The sequence below is a fragment of the Sus scrofa genome, chromosome 15 (genome assembly GCF_000003025.6).
Source record: "Sus scrofa isolate TJ Tabasco breed Duroc chromosome 15, Sscrofa11.1, whole genome shotgun sequence".
NCBI classification, from domain to species: Eukaryota; Metazoa; Chordata; class Mammalia; order Artiodactyla; family Suidae; genus Sus; species Sus scrofa.
The window spans coordinates 35,869,646-35,887,598 of record NC_010457.5 but is presented as its reverse complement, the minus strand read 5'-3'; the positions used below and the strand labels follow the sequence as shown (position 1 = coordinate 35,887,598).

The following is a 17,953-nucleotide window of genomic DNA, read 5'->3' as shown; positions in this document are numbered from 1 at the left end:
TTTGGCAAAAAAAAAAAAAAAAAAAAGAGGAATATTCCTTTCAAAGAAATTGGAATTTCTTAGCAAAACTGCTGAACATATTTAAATATATGTATGGGAGTTATCTTGTGGTGCAGCAGGTTAGGGATCTGGCAATGTCACTACAGCAACTTGGGTTACTGCTGTGGCACAGGTTTGATCCCTGGCCTAGAAACTTCCACGTGTCACAGGTGCAGCCAAAAAAAAAAATATGTATATAGTTTATATATATATATAATTTATATATATATATAGTTTTTATATATACATATAGCTTTACTTTATATATATATAGTTTATATATATATAGTTTTTATATATACATATAGCTTTTATATATACATACAGCTTTTATATATACATACAGCTTTTATATATACATACAGCTTTTATATATACATACAGCTTTTATATATACATACAGCTTTTATATTTACATACAGCTTTTATATATACATACAGCTTTTATATTTACATATAGCTTTTATATATACATATAGCTTTTATATATACATATAGCTTTTAGATACATATAGCTTTTAGATACATATAGCTTTTATAGATATATATAGCTTTTATAGATATATATACCTTATATATATTTATTTTTATATATATATATATATGGCTTTAATCTCTGGTTTTAAAATTCTATGTTAATTAGAGATTGTTTGTTGAACATACAGAGTCTTATAGAAAAAAAATGCCATTAGGCAAAAGAGATTGCAATTTTAGAGAAATAAAATGGCATTGATGCTAATGTTAGCAGTAATAAATTATATACTTCATGATTTTATAAATTGAGAAAGATCTCTAGCTAAAATATTATATATTTGTAAATCTAACTAATAGATTAATATTATATATAATATATTATTGTATATTAGTAAATCTGTAATATAATAATAAATATATAATATTAATTTACACTGTTAATATAAATATGTGTACATTAACTATGCAGTCAATATGTTAAACCTATAGGATTTATATATTTCAAATGTTTTATTTATGTATTTTCAAATATCAAACACCCTATAGTTTTTCCTGAGTTATCTCCAATATTTTGGTCTGTTTTTAGAAAGGTTTTTCCAGTTTGCCCTTCCTGAGACATATTGCATACAGCTATCTCCTTTATGGATCCATTAGGTCAAGTGTATTTCTCCTTGTCTCATATGCATAAGCCTGCATTTGGATGTTTGGACAAAATATCTACATAGGCAGTCTTTGCTAATTTTATGCAAGATTTGTTAACTTCTTTCATGCTCTTCTAACTATTCATCATTTATTAGTTTTTATACCACATAAATTATTCTACTAGGGAACCATGGTATGTTGTAATAACAGGAAAGAATTGTAGTAAAAACTGCAAAAAGCTATGACAAAAAATAGAGACTCCAGTTTACTCTACTATTAAGGCATATGACTCTGTGTTAAAAGTATTTCTTGGAGTTCCCATCGTGGCTCAGTGGTTGACGAATCTGACTAGGAACCACGAGGTTGCAGGTTCGATCCCTGGCCTTGCTCAATGGGTTAAGGATCCAGTGTTGCCGCGAGCTGTGGTGTAGGTTGCAGACATGGCTCAGATCTGGCGTTGCTGTGGCTATGGCCTATGCTGGCAGCTGTAGCTCCAATTTGACCCCTAGCCTGGGAACCTCCATGTGCCCAGAGAGTGGCCCTAGAAAAGGCAAAAAGACCAAAAAAAAAAAAAAAAAAAAAAAGTATTTCTTTCTCTTTCAATTAAAAAATGCCTATTAGGAATTCCTTACATGGCACAGTGGAAACGAATCTGACTGGGAACCATGAGGTTTCAGGTTCCATCCCTCGCCTCACTAAGTGGGTTAAGATCCTGCATTGCCGTGAGCTGAGCATAGATCACAGATGTGGCTCGGATCTGGCGTTGCTGTGGCTCTGGCATAGGCCAGCAGCTGGCATAGGCTCCAATTTGACCTCCAGCCTGGGAACCTCCGTATGCCATGGGTGCAGCCCTAAAAGGACAAAGAAAAAAAAAAGTGCCTATTAAATAAATAAGTAAAAAATACTTCTCTGTGAGGAAGAACTCCCAATTCCCACAAGATAACTTCCCCTGGAGTCACCACAAATACAACTAGATGGATTGTCTGTCTTAACAGGATTGGATGTGGTTTGTAATTTACTGTCCAGCTGAAAGCACTCATGTTCTGAAGGAAAAAGTACAAATGATCTTCAAGTCTATTAATTAAAAATATCTTTGGTCATTGTTATGTACCTTTTAGGTTCATACATTATTGGGGGGAATTATTTCCCAAGTAATTAAATAAAGTCTTATCACTTGTAAAACAAACACAACTTCTCTTTCAGTATTTCCATTCCCTCTAATTCCTATCATTCTCTCTTCTAAAGGAAATGTACCTTAAATGTTACTGTGCTCAACTACCTGTCTTTATATGATGTATTATTCTGTTTTTATGTTGATATTATGATCACTTTGTATGTTAATAACTCTAAAGTTTAGAAGACAGCATGCTTGTCACTGTCAGTATTCTAATAGGATCAGTGGTAGAAATATTAAGGTTAGAAGAGTTAGACTCATTGTAGCTTAGTTTGTGTTTCCAGTGAATAGTATATAAATTAGTATCTGTGCCTCAGAGAGTTTAAAGACTGCTGAGTTATATATATGACATCATGATTCTTTTACTCAGATATTTTTACTAGAGAAAATAAGGAAGGTTGATAAGAGAGAGACTACTTGAGTTCATATAAATTGCACAGTTACCTATGATTTTTCATTTGAGACAAATAACCAATATGTCTCATATTTCTGCCTGTTTCTTGTTCTTAGAGTAAGGAAAATGTGTTCATGTTTATAGGAAATCCTTTAATTCTTTCTCTTAACTCCACAATCAGAATGCCTCTTAGAGTGGCCATATTCTCATAGGGTTTTGTACCTCTTCTGGGAACCACTCCACATCATCCAACAAAGAGACAAAATGTATCGGAAACAGAGTTGCAGCAATGACTGCCAAACACTAAGGCTCTTTACGCTCGTAAAAGTTGAATAAATAATGATGTGAAATAGGAATATGAGTATTTTTAGGGCAAAGGTGTGAGCTGGTTATGACATTTCAACATTAGCCAGTGGACAAAGTAGTTATAAATTGTATCAAATCCTAATTATCACTGTTGTGTGGAAAATCTAATGCGATTTGCTTCCCATTATCTCTTGGAACAGGTGTTTCTTTCTCAAGTGCAATTAACTTACAACATTGAAAGCAGCTCTGGAATCCAAACTAAGGATACTTTTGTGAAAGGATTGGTGTCTGAGCTGCAGATCCACTGGGTTCTCACCAAAGTTATTACTTAGAGCTGTCATGGTCTGCTGTTGTTTTCCTCAAACAACTCAAAATATGCACTCACACACACACAATTAGCAGTTTTATTAAACAGCATAAGCACTTTATTGTAAAGAAATTTATCTTGTTCAACTACAATATGTAACTTTTTTTGTGAAAAAACATTAGGTTTAGATTTAATCCCCAACTAACAGAAGAGAATTTGGAGGTTATAATTACTGATGTTCACAATATATCTTGAAATTTAGTTAAGAATATATGATTTACTCTAGGCTAAAAAAAAAACTTTAAAATAAAAATGTGCATTATGGGTTTTATCTTGGATTATTTCTATAACACAAATGCTATATGATTTATATCTCCATCAATAAATTAGAGTTTAATATATAGATACTGAGAGTTAAGTCTTGTAAGCACAAGAGAAAATATCAGATTCAAACTTAGAAATAGAAATCTGCTCTTGAGTTATTTAGATTTAAAACCCTAATTCCTCACTGTTTTTTATGGGCTGTCACATCACCCTTATTTTTTTAACTCAATAAATCTTACTGTATTTATAGTCGTACAATGATAACCCAGTTTTATAGCATTTCCATCCCAAACCCCCAGCACATCCCTGCCCTCCCCAACATGTCTCCTTTGATATCTGTGTTTTTTAAAGCCTGTGAGTCAGTTTCTGTTCTGCAAAAATGTTCCTTGTATCCTTTTTTCGATTCCACATATAAGTGATAGCATGTTTGTGTCTCACTGTCTAACTTCACTTAGCATGATAATTTCTGTGTCCATGCATGTTGCTGCAGATGCCATTATTTCATTCCTGTTTATAGCTGAGTAATATTCCATTGTGTATATGTACCACATCTTCTTTATCCACTTCACTGTCGACGGACATTTAGGTTGCTTCCATGACTTGGCTATTGTATATAGTGCTGCAATGCACGTTGATGTACATGTATCTTTTCCAGTCATGGTTTTCTCTGGATAGATGCCCAGAAGTGGGATTACTAGATCAAATGGTAATTCTATTTTTAGTTTTCTGAGGAATCTTCATGCTGTTTTCCATTGTGGTTGGACCAATTTACATTCCTACCAACAGTGTAAATGGGTTTCCTTTTCTTCACACCCTCTCCAGCATTTATTGTTTGTAGACTTTTTGATGGTGGTCATTCTGGTATGCAAGGTGATACTTCAGAGTGGTTTTGATTTGCATTTATCTAATAATTAGTGATGTTGAACATCTTTTCATGTGTTTTTGGCCATCTGTATGTCTTTGGAGAATTGTCGGTTTAGATCGTCTGCCCGTTTTTGATGGGGTTGTTTGTTTTTTTCGGTATTGAACTGCAGGAGGTGTTTATATATTTCAGAGATTAATCCCTTGTCATTCACTTCATTTGCAAATACTTTATCCCTTTCTGTGGGTTGTCTTTTCATTTTGTTTAGAGTTCTATTTTCTGTGCAAAAACTTTTAAGTTTAATTAGGTACAATTTTTTTATTTTTGTTTTTATTGTCATTACTCTAGGAGATGGATCTGAGAGGATATTGCCTATGTTTTCCTCGAAGAGGTTTATAGTATCTGGTTTTATATTTAGGTGTTTAATCTATTTTGAGTTTATTTTTGTATATGCTGTTAGGAAGTGTTCTAGTTTCATTCATTTACCTGTAATTTCCAGTTATCCCAGCACCACTTTTTGAAGGGACTGTCTTTTCCTCCATTATATATTCTTGCTTCCTTTGTCATAGATGAGTTGACCATAGGTACATGGTTTCACTGCTTTTTTTTTAAACTTCTGGCCGTATTGACTCTGTAACTTCTTCTGATTCTCAAATCTTCCTGGAAGTCCAACCATACAGTCTCTTTTTTTTTTTTTAATAGTTTTTGTTTTTCCATTATAGCTAGTTTACACTGTTCTGTCAATTTTCTGCTGTATAGCAAGGTGACCCAGACACACATGCATATATACATAATTTTTCTCACATTATTATGCTCCACCATAAGAGACTAGATATAGTTCCCAGTACTGTACAGCAGGACCAACCATATAGTCTTAAAACCTAAACTTTGTTTTGCAACATCTCTTATAAATCACAATCTGTTTTGATCCTCACAGAAAATGCTCCACAAAGGCCCTGTTCTATCCTAAGTTGACCGTACACATGGGTTGAACAATACATCAATACAGTGACACACCTCCCCCAGGTTCAGTCCCCTGTAATCCTAAAACATTTTTTGCAGTCCTGTTCTCGTTCTATATTGCCAGTAGGATGGTAAACACTCTATGAACAAGACCCTGATGTTCAAGGAATTCTATAATCTGACTCCACTACATTTCCTGCCTTCAGTCTCTTTCCTCTGTTTTCCCTCTGTGTTCCAGTCTATTCAGGCTGCTATAATAGGTGCCCACAGACTAGGGAGCTTAATAACATGAAATATATTTCCCATAGATCTGGAGGCTGAAAGTTCAAGATGCCAGAAAATTTGGTATCTAATGAGGGCCTGTTTCTGGATCCCTAGAGGGCTGTTTCTATGTCCTCATGTGGTAGGAGGGGCAGGGGAACTCTCTGGGGTCTTTTAAAAGGACACTAATTGCATTCATGAGGGCTGTACCTCCCCCCTACTCCCCACCCTGCCAGTTTATCTCCCAAAGTCCCTGCCTTCAAATACCAGCACATTGGGGTCTAGGGTTTCAACATATGAATCTTGGAGGAGGACACAAACAATCAGTCTCCAGTTCTAGGGGAGTTTTCATATTTAGTTGAATGAGTCTATGAGTTATTCTAACAAAAATACTTTCAAATATGATAAAATACATATAATGAAATGCTTATGGGTGCATTTTGATAGTATTAAAAAATTCAAGGGGTTCCCATCATGGCTCAGCAGAAATGAATCTGACTAGTATCCATGAGGAAGCAGGTTTGATCCCTGGCCTCTCTCAGTAGGTTAAGGATCCGGGATTGCCATGAGCTGTGGTATAGGTCACAGATGTGGCTCAGATCTGGTGTTGCTATGGCTGTGGTGTAGGCCGGCAGCTGTAGCTCCAATTTGACCCCTAGCCTGGGAACCTCCATATGCCACAGGTACAGCCCTAAAAAAAAGGACAAAAAAAAAATTCAAGGATGTCTATGTTTCTGTAGAGTCCAAAAATTAGTGCATGTATGTGATACCGTGTACCATTAAAATTAATGAAATCTTTGCTGATATGAAGTGATCTCACTATAATTCACATTTATACATTATAGCAGTATCAGAGTGACCAATTTCTCTCAGTATTTTATTTTTCTTGAATAAATGATGAAGAGTGCCAGTGGGATTCTGGATGATGGCAGGCTCCTGGGTATCCCTTTCTTATGTGTAATTGGAGCACACTGTCGTGATTTCAAGGATGCTGTGGAGTGAGAATAAGAGCGTCTCTATAGCCTGAGGGCTGCCTACCAGCCATTGCAATTTTAATCAAGATAAAACAATGCCTTAATCCAGAAAAGTTTCACCACAGGCCAGGAGTAGGGGAGGGTTGGTTATTATTGTTGTAGTTGTTTAAATTTTTACCTTTTTAAAAATTGAGATATAGTTGATGTACAATATTATATGAGTTTTGGGGGTATGACATAGTCACAATTTTTAAAAGTTATACTCCATTTATAGTTATTAAAAACTATTGGCTGTATTCCTTGTGTTGTATACTGTGTCCTTGTGGTTTATTTATTGTATACATAGTAGCTTGTCCCTCTTAATTCCTTGCCCCTATTTTGCCCCTCCCTCCTTTCCCCTCCCCACTGACAACTGCCAGTTTGATCTCTGTGAATCTGTTTCTATTTTGCTATACTCATTTGTTTCTTTTAATTTTTAGGTTTCACATGTAAGTGAAAACAGAGTATTTGCCTCTGTCTGATCTATTTCATTAAGCATCATACCCTCTAAGTCCAAACATGTGCTGCAAATGGCAAAATTCTGTTCTCTTCATGGCTGGGTAGTATTCCATTGTCTATAAATACTACATCTTCTTTATCCATTCATCTTTTGATGGACACTTAGGTTGCTTTCATATCTTGGACATTATAAATGATGCTTCTATGAATGTTAGGGTGCATATACTATTTGAAGTAGTGTTTTGGGCTTTTTGTTTCTTTTCTAAGTGTGTGTGCTCTGTGGAATTCTGTGGGGGCAATTATCTCTATGTGTATGAATATCTCTATTTCAAAGTCTCTTTCTCTCACTCTCTCCAATCTATTAATCTATATGTATATCAGTGTTTCTCAGCCAGGAGTTATTTTAAGCCCCATGGGACATTTGGCAATGTCTCAAGACATTTTTGGTTGTCACAGTTGGGTGGGGGTGCTACTGGGATGTGGCAGGTAAGATACAGAGATGCTGGTAGATGTTATATAATGCACAGGACAGCCCCACATGACAAAGAATTGTCTACCACCAAATGGCAAAAATACCAAGGATGCAAACCCTTGATTTACAGCAATAAACTACCTGTGTAAGACCATCTGTAGCTGTAACCATCTATATATGGACCTCTACATTTATCTGACCTCTACCTATCTCTCTATATTGTTTTTCTATTTAAAACCTGAGCTGGAAGAGGTAAACCAGAACTCTCTGAGACTGGCAATTATATCTCTGCTAGGCAGAGGTAGTCAGGCAGATGGACTAATTGATGTGAATGGAAATGATCGGTCTCCTACAGAATGTTGTCAGCAAGGAAATGGGATTTGTACCATATTAGGCATCATCACCAAGAATCATTTTTACATTCTCTTTCAAAATGAAATGAAATTATTGTTATTATTTTAGTCCTTGATTTCTGGGAAAAGGGACATAAAGTGTCAAAAAGTCAGTAAGATATTAATTGAATTTTATTATTCTGTGTGATAGTGAATCTGCAAAAATAGTCTGTCCAAATGGCTTATTGGGAAGATATGTACAGTAAAAAGCAAGAAGGAGCTTTAAATAATTTGATTTCTTAGAATTTCCAACACTTTAAATGAACTTTATATGGATGACCAGATTTGCTGTTGAATGATTTTTAAGTTTAAAATTTACTTTTTCTTTCCACCCCCTATTAAGTGTTTGGATGGTAAAAAATCTGTCCTGATTTATCCTTTTATTGCCCACATCAGCTAAGCACTGAGAACACACTAACCAAAGCATTTTGATTGAAAAAATGTACATAAGTTGTTTACAAAATAGTTTTAAAGGAATGAAGGCTATGTACAAAAATGTGTTTGTTATACTTTTAATTCACAATTTCTTTTTTAAAAAGGAAATGGGCTATTACACAGAAGCTAAAACAATTCATTCTTTTACTATAATAAACACAGTCACCCTCCCTGTGCATATAAACATGATTGACTATATCTGATTGCACTGGAAGTAATCAAAAGGCAAATATTTATCTTTGAAGACATCTTGTTTAAAACCTTTTAAATGTTACTGTTAATTTGGAGTAATCTTGATATTTAGACATTTTATGTGTTTGTACATTTAACCAGCCAACAGTATTATATATATAAAACTTGCATAAGTACTTAAGAGTGTTTACAGCCCAAAGCCTCTAAATTTAGAATATTCTTTCAAATAAGATTTCCAGAAATATTGGCACCTCCTTCCTAAACCTTGGTTTTGTTCTGGCTTACATCTCCCCTGGATTACCTCTTACAACCTGAAATATTAACTCAAGCAGAGTTCAGAAACCCACTCATAGTTTCCAGGTCATAGATATAAGTGAATGAAGTCTTCAAAGCCTGTCTTTGGTTCATCCTTGCCCTGAATGGGGAACAGCTTGGGGAAGGGTTCTTAAGTGAGTGGGGAATAAAGTCAGCCTATGTGAACTTTCTTAGAAGGAGCTGGACCCCCCCCCCCCGCCCCCCGGCGCCCAACATTGGCTCCCAGGGTCACTGACCCTAATTGGATTTCCTTGGCTTCACGCCCTGGGGCCGGCTCTTGTTGGCCTGTCTCACAATACTGGAAGATCAGACAGTTTTCTCTCTGAGCTTTCTCTCAGTACAACTTCCCAAGCTCAAAGATGGTATTGATCCCACACTAAGCCCTCAAACGGAAGATGTAGGCTTATGGCTATAGTTAGACTGCTACTCACTATATGCTTTATGACAATATCTGCTACTTTATAGAAATCACTAGTATAAACCCAAAATTTGTATAGCTGGCTCCCTGCTTCAAGGAAATATTCCACCAATGAATAGGGTATATGTTCCACTTGATAGAATCAGAGAGTGAGCAGGAAAGAATACTGGTGAATCTTCCGTATGACCTGTAACCTTTCAGCCTAAAGAGGAAAATTGGGATAAAGGAAACCTGGGCCTCCTGAAAGTTTCGCAAAGTCTTTCACTTTATGGAGACAGTATTTCAGTTTCTCACAGCTGTTCATGGACCCTCCCGGGGCAATTTCTCTGCTCATCACATCAATCTTGCAGACCTGTGATCATTGCATTCAATGTACCCAGCTCCTCTTGAATGTGATACAAGTGGATTCGTTACTGTATTTTCTTGTTTCGCTTAATGGTTTTCACATTTTATGTGCCCAGGAGTCAAAATATTTTGTCAGATATTTCTAAAAATCAAGTATTTAGTATATAGAGTTTTTTTTTTTTTTTAAGTAGTTAGGCAAATGCGGCCTTTGAAAAGTGAGAGTTGAGGCAGGAAGGAAGTAGGACACAACTTACAAAGGTGGAGTAGTTGAGAGCAAGTGTTGCCATCTTACCCACACGTTTATGCTAATTGAAATCTGAGCTACCCTCTAAGACTTGACTGCTTTCAAATGTAACATGTGTTGCTCACAGAGGGCCTTGGAAAAGATCTGTAGGCTTTATGCTGGTACTTTACCTTCTAGATGAGACTCTACCATAGAGCATAACTATCGTGTTTTATGATTGAAGAAAATAGTATGTGTATCTTTTAAAATAGATGATGATGGATGGCTAAGTTATTCACATAGACTGCTCTCCAGGAGAATGACTGGAAGACGTGGCAGTGGTGGGTTCTGGGAAAGCACTGAACCACTGCACAACTGTCTGGAGGAGCAGCACAACAGCCTGAGGATGCACGTGAGTGCCTGGGTTTTTCTCTATTTGTGACTGTGTTTGCCTAGGCTTTTTTTCCACCCGCTGTCAGAAATGCACTGACCTGAGTGAACCCCAGCTCTTTCTGGAGATCAGTGTCCAGGATGGGGAACCCTGGGTGCCTGATGACCAGCTGAGCCTTGTACCTCCTGGGGACACCTGGGGTTCTAGAGTGAGCTGTGCTTTGCCTTGCAATCATCTTGCATTGGGAAGTCCTGTCTTTTGATGAGATGTTCTCCTGGGTCTGGTGTGAGAATGGCTGCTATGCCATAGTTGGTTTGTACCCCTAAACTGGAGGCCCACCTCTAGGGCATCTGGGGCAGAGGCCGGGTAAGGCTAGGTCTGTGTGTGCTAGGAGGTGGCAGAGTTGTGGTCCCCTCCACTTTAGCTCCCTGGGGGCTAGGCAGGGAGAGTGACACAATCTGTGGTTTGCATGGATTTGGGGCCATGAAGCAAGCCCTGTACTTGGGTCTGGAGGAAGAGGATGGCTGTGGACAGATGGCTGAGAGTGGCTGGAACTACAGGAACTGGAAGGTCAGATGTGCTTCCATGAAGGTCCTCTGTGGCCTGAGGCTCATTATTTTCTGATTAAAAAAAAAAAAAAGAATACAGTGCAGGAAGTGCATGTGGGTGGCAGCAGCCGGCGACCTCTCATCTAGAAGGTTAATTTACAGTCCCACCCTCGTCAGTTCCATAAGTTGGTAATTCCAGCATCATGGGGAGAGGTAGCCACCAAACATTTGGCCTCAAAGTAACTAGGAATTTTCTAGGGCCTGGATGCCTCCCTTTGCAAATGGGAAGTTTTGTAAGATCTCAAAGGTGTTTTCTAGAATAGAGCTTGCTTTTTATACCTTGCATTATAGCAATATGATTTGTCATATCATGTATTTATGTTAATCACTTTAAACAGTTTGTATAATTACTAGGTAGTGGATTTGCCAAGATTTTTCTGAAAACCTTGTGTTTCCTGAATTAGAACTCATATATAAATAGCCCAATCTGGTTAGGAAGCATTCTATATTTCTTTACACAAGAGGTAGAGACAGTATTTTGGACAATTGTTTTAATTTCTTGGGGCAAATACCTAGGAGTGGAACAGATGGGTCATATGACAGGTTTATGTTTAACTCTTGAAGAAATGGCCAAAACATTTCTGACTTCGCACAGTTGCTGAAAATCATATGTCAGGGACTATTCCTGTACTCTCTGTGTTGTTGCATTGATCTGTATAGCTTATTGTAGCTACACAATAATGAAATCATTTAGCATAGGTAATCCAACTTTGTTCTTCCTTTACTGTGTTGGCTATTCTAGTTCTTTTGTATTTCATAGAATCATTTAGAATCAACTTTTCAATGTCTATAAAAATTCCCTTGAGATTTTGGTTGCGCTTGCTTTGAATCTACAAATTTTGGAAGGATTGAGCCATATTAACAATGGAGTTTTCCAATACATGGAGACATACTGTCTCTCCAGGTATTATGCTGTCTTTAGTTTGTCACAGACTATGTTAAATTAGGTTCATCCCTAATTACTTGTAGTGTTTCGCTATTTTAAATGCCATTTTTTTTTTTAAATGGCCACACCTGTGGCATAGGGCAGTTCCCGGGCCAGGGAATGAATCCCAGTCACAGCTGCAACCTATGCCACAGCTGTAGCAATGCCGGATCCTTAGCCCATTGCACAAGGCTAGGGATAGAACCCATGCCTCAACAGCAATCCAAGCCACTGCATTTGAATTCTTAGCCCACTGTGCCACAGTGGAAAATCCGTGTAAATGCCTTTTAAAGATTTCTTATTTTAATTGTTAGCTGATGATGTATAAAAATGCAGTTTTTAAAATGTTAACTTTGTATCCTGTAACCTTCCAAAATTTAATTATTAGTTCTAGTAGTTGTTTTGAAGACCCTCTGGGATATTTTTTAAAGTAATCAATCTCATTTGTGAGGAGGGAGGTTTCTCTTTCTTCCTTTGGCCTTTTCTGTTTTGGACTATTTAGAAATGGCCAGTACCTTTTGTGCAGTGTGGCATAGTAGTGATAAAAGTGACTATCTTTGCCTTGGTTCTGAACCCCGAGGGGAGTAATGACTAGCCTAGACTGTGTCGCTTGTGCTGGTTACTAGTTACCAGTGCGTGGCCTCTTGTCTCCACATCAACCTTTCTTCCTCTCCTCTGTGCTACCGGAGAGCAGTCACCATTTGCCAGCTGACTCTGTGTTAAGCACTCCCAGTTGCCGTGGGGGCATTGCTGGAGCAAGGAATTGTTTCTGCTGGTCCAGTGTGCTCTGATGTTCCTGCTACCTTGTGATGAGGCTGTCAGCCCCATGTAGAAGTCTGATGGCATCATCCTCAATGGAGCTTTGCTGTCACCTCCTGAGGTGACTTGCCAGAAAACCTCACCAGTCCTCCATATGCACATTCCTGGTTGAAAACTGAGCAGTGGGACCTTAGCAGCTATTTCCACTGTTCCATCAACCACTAGGCACTCACTCCCCATCAAGCCCTGAGTCTCGGCTTGGTGGGATGAGTACCTGATTATTTTTTCCTTCCTTGGGAATTCTGCCCTAGCCTTAAAAGATAATGGCTACACTCCATTTCTGCCATCCCAGTATTTTTAAAATTCTTTTTACCTTGTTTGGTTAATCCTTTGCTAATTATTCTTTTTATCCCAAAAAAGATTCAGTAAGGTAAGATGTTGAACTCTTGCAGTTCAGGTGACAGTTCTTAAAGCCCCAAACTTACTTGGGGTGATATGAAATAGGAGTGTATAAATATTAAACCAAGTTCAAATTTTCTTGCTTCCTAACACAGATAATGCTCATCCCAGCATATAAGAAACAATGCTTGAAGATTTGTTTTTATATTAAAATTTCCCTATTCAAATTACCAGTGCAATTTCTGTCTCCTGACTGTAACATGACTGATAACATTGCATGGTTTTTGTTTATTTTTGTTTTTTTTTTCCCAGAAATATCCTTTGTCAATTTGAGAAAGTTCTCTGCTATTACTGGTTTACTAAAGATTTTCATTATGAACTAGCATTTAATGTTATCAAATGCTTTTTCTGCATCAGTTGAAATGATGGTACGTTTTTCATTCTTAATATGGCCAGGTACGTTGATTTTATCTTTTAAAATATTAATCCCACCTTGCATCCTAGAATAAAGTCTACTTGGTTATAAGATACTATCCTATTATGTATCCCTGAGTTTGTTATATTTATTAAGAATTTCTATGTATATCCGCAAGTGATTTTGGTTTGTAATTTCCTTTTTTGGTGATCTTCTCCAGGTTTTACTTTGAGAGTAATTTTAATAACTCAAGTAGAACAGTTTTTGAAGAAGATGGTATTATTTTGGTCTTATTCCCTGACAAAATTCAGCAGAGGAACATCTGTGTTTGGTGTTTTCTTTAAAATTGTAAATTTAAAAATTGTAAAATTTAAGAAAAAGTAAATATTTTAGAAACTCAATATATTTTCTAGGTTTAGTGCTATTCAGATTTTCCATTTTTTATGATGTCAATTTCGGTAAGATATTTTCCAAGATATCCACTTAATCTGTTATCAGACGTGTTGGTTCAAAGTTAAAAATAGTATCATGTTCGAGTCCTCTTAATGTCTGTGCAATCTGTGGTGACAAATCATTTTTCATTTTTGAAATTGGTAATTTCATATTCTCTATTTTTCTAACTAGCTATTGTTTAGTCAATTCTAATGAATTTTTTCAAAGACCAAACTGTCTTTGTATTCTCAGTTGTCTTTTTTTTTTTTAATTTCAGTCATGTCCCTCCTTCTATTTACTTTGTGCTTATTTGTCTCTTTTTCTAGCATTTTAAGTAAAATGTGAGCTCACTGATTTAGCTCTTTGATGTGATAAAAGATTTTCCCTCCAAGTGTTCTTTTCTCTGTGTCACACATTTTGTCATAATTTAGTTGTACTTTGTAGTAATTTAGTTTATAATATTTTCTATTTTCTCTTTTCATCTCATCTTTGATATACGAATTAAGAATGCTACTTGATTGTAAACATTTTGGGGGTTATCAAGTGATTTTATTGCTGTTGACTTCTTTTACTCTATTGTAGTCAGAATGTACTTTTCATGAGTTGTACCTCTTTATTTACTAAAACATATATATATATAATTTAGGGTGTTCCCATACTTTAGCTATTATTAAATAGAAGAAACCATCACCCATGACGACCATTTACTAAATTTTAGACTCTGGAAAAGTCACCTAACTTTAATAAGGCTTATAAAGAAGTATTTATATGCATATATATGCATATTTGTTTTAAGTATGTATGCATATATGCATGTATATATAATCTATATTTCTTAAAAGTATAATTTTATAGTTTTTATATATTTAATTTTATTAGTTTTTTTCAAACCTTTCTGTATGTTGTCTAATAATACTAGTTTCTCAACACTAAGCAAAATGAGGACAAGTCTTTACAGACCTACTACTACAAAAGGAAAAACTTAAATTCCTTTAATTAATATGATTCTATAAATATGAATGAGTAGAAAGACTCCTGTTCTACTGATAAGAGATTTATTTTACCATAGTGATTCATCTCCTTCTGGTGTTACTGAAATGAAGGCGATATCTCTGCTAGAAATAGAATATGAGTTAGTTTTTATGATTTCTTTCCTGGGGAACTCACTGTATCTACTCCAATACACACTCAAGTATCTTAAATGCCATACATTGACGGTAAGGTAATGTGAACGATCCTGTTACAATTTAACTGAGAAGGGAAGTCAGAAATACGTCCTGGGTTTCCCCATGATACTGTAAACACAGTGACAACATTCTTCTCCAGTTCTGAAAACAATTAGATGGTCCATAAACTGCATTTTGAATCTCTTAGTTTAGCTAAAATAATAACTGAAGTACAGCAAATAATTTAACTCTTTCCCAAGGCAATGCTTCTGGCCATGAAACTCAAACACATCAAAACCTGCTTCTATTGTATATAAGAGAAGCTCTGTATGAGAGTAGCAGAATGAAGCAGAACAGAGTTGACGGAAACCCTATTCTGAAAATTTTGCTTGGCTCCCAACCAGAATATAAATTAGGCTTTAGCTCAGTCAGAATAGTGTGTAAGTATGGAATAGACATGGTGAACAGTCTCCAGATTTGTCTGTCTTGTTTTGGGCACAGGAAACTCTCATGTGGCACTTGGCAACTTGGCTGTTCCTCTAAAATCAAATCCAACCTAAAATTGTAGTGATCTCAGCATCACCATGCATTTAGTTTAAATGATTACAGGACCTAACGGTTGCTTGAAGATGAACTGACCAAGAGAAACCTTAGCAAAATAAGAAGCTACCAAATTTTAACTATTTAGAAAAACCAGCTACATTTTATTTCCAGTTAACAAATACTGATTGAGTGAGAACAGTGCCTTGGACGTTGGTCCAGGTACTGGGGATAAAGTGATGAACCAGAAGACAGAATACATAGTCTCATGGAGACAAATTCCATACAATTAAAAAGTATAAGCAAAAAATATACTCTTCAGTGATGATGCCAAGCAGAAAATTAAATGAGGTAAAGTGGCAGAGAATGACTGGGGTGATGGGGATGGCCTTTGAGCTGTAAGAAATTAGTCATAAGGTGATCAGGGGAAGGGCATTCCCAGCGTAGGAGTCACCAAGCACAGTGCAGCCAGATCGCAGTGGTTAAAACATTACTCAAGGTGGTTTTACCTGGAAGAGACCATAAACAGGGAGGGAGAGGGTCATAGTGCTGCCCAGAGAAAAGGAATCCAGTTTAAGCCCTAATACTGGAGTCCAGTTGACATGAGTCACCTGGATGTTTACCCACCATGTTGATGGTGAAATACTTGCTTTATCAAAAGATCGATCTTACCTATTTAGAAAGCCAGAGGAAGGACAGGGTTGCCATATCTTTGGTTCGATTAAATAATTTTGGAATCAGCCCTGCTTTGTTTCCTTTCCATCTGGAATTTGAATATTTCTTGGTAAAACCTAGATCAATTTCTATACTTTATGAAAGGAGAGAAGTTAAAAGTTCTTGATGATATTATATATAATGATTATATATATATATACATATATATTTACATGTATATGCATATACACACATATAATTTGTATAGAAGTGTGAACAGTAGCTGGAATAAATCAAAATGGCAAAAGAACAGATGGCAATAAAAAAATAAACTTGTCTTGGTTTCTATAAAAAATTTGCAACGTTTCACATTCTTAAGAATCATATAATTAGTCTAAATCTTTCTACAATGACAAGCCTAAAATATAACTAATTAATAAAAATTTAGAAACCTATTCAAAATAATTTATGGAGTGTTGAGGACCCTATCAGGTAAGATATAATAAAAATGCTGCTTTGAATAAATTTCAATTGGCTGTTAAATAGGCCTATTTTTTGTATCCAACATAAGATTAAAGCCAACTAATTAAAAGGTTGATCAGCAAAAAAATGAACTGGCACAAGAGAGAGAAATGAATTTCTTTAACTTATTTTCCTTTTTCTCAAAATAATTCAGGGTGGAATGTACATCTGCTGGAATTCTGGGGTTGGGGGCATGTAGTCATGATCTTTACTACATGATAAATGACAGATGAATCAAGATACTCCTACAGTCGAATGAACTCAATATTAGGTAACTCTCAGGTTGTGGGATGGCTATCATAAACTGCCTTTAATTGCTAGATTCTGTTTCTTATATCTTTGGTTTCTTTTATCTATTGAACATTCTCAAATATATTTTGCTGACATGGAGGAATGAGAGTTTATTTTTTATTTGGTTTAGCATCTTTAATACAGAGAAGGAGTGAGAGAGCATGAAAGCCTTGCTGGTTTGTAACCAGCTTACAATATTTTTCTCATAAAAATTAAATAACTTAAGTTCTTGAGCTGTGCTGAATGTTGGAGGTCATGATTTGCATATTTAGATCACCTCCATGTGACAGAGGAGTTCAGAGGAAAAGGGGTACGTGGGAGCCTCTTCTCTTATTTTTTTTCCTGAAGGAAAATACTTATTTGGAAGCTCGGGGTAGACTTAAGGGGTAAGTTAACCAACCCTTTTGCTTCTTCTAGTCTTAAAATACTTACATAGAGAATGTGGAACATTACCACGGAAGCATGACTTTTGGGTTACTTTGCTTACTTTTTAGTTTTTTGTTTGTTTGTTTTGTTTTTTTTTACCAGCAACAAAGGAAGCCCTGTTTAGGATGCCTTCTTTGCAGTTTTGGGCTTAGAAGGGTGTTCTATGAACTAAGCACACTCTAGACTGTTGGGTAGATTTACATTTCTTTTGTTCCAAGGTTGTTTTAGGAATTACTTTACCAAAAGAGTGATCTTTTTTTTTTTTTTTTAACATTGCAATCTGGAAATATCTAAGGCTTGAGTCAATCTAATTTTATAAAGAGCAACAGACAAGTTATTAGGGACTCCTAATGTATTGGATGTGGTTAAAAATGAAACTTTGGGGATGGAACTAGAGCATACTAAGTTAGTCAGA

The 17,953-nt window shown here is 36.1% G+C and overlaps 1 protein-coding gene across 1 annotated transcript in view; it reads left to right on the top strand.

The window, feature by feature from the left end:
• Positions 1–17,953, top strand: part of CSMD1 (CUB and Sushi multiple domains 1) — a 1,882,041-nt gene that overhangs the window by 356,164 nt on the left and 1,507,924 nt on the right.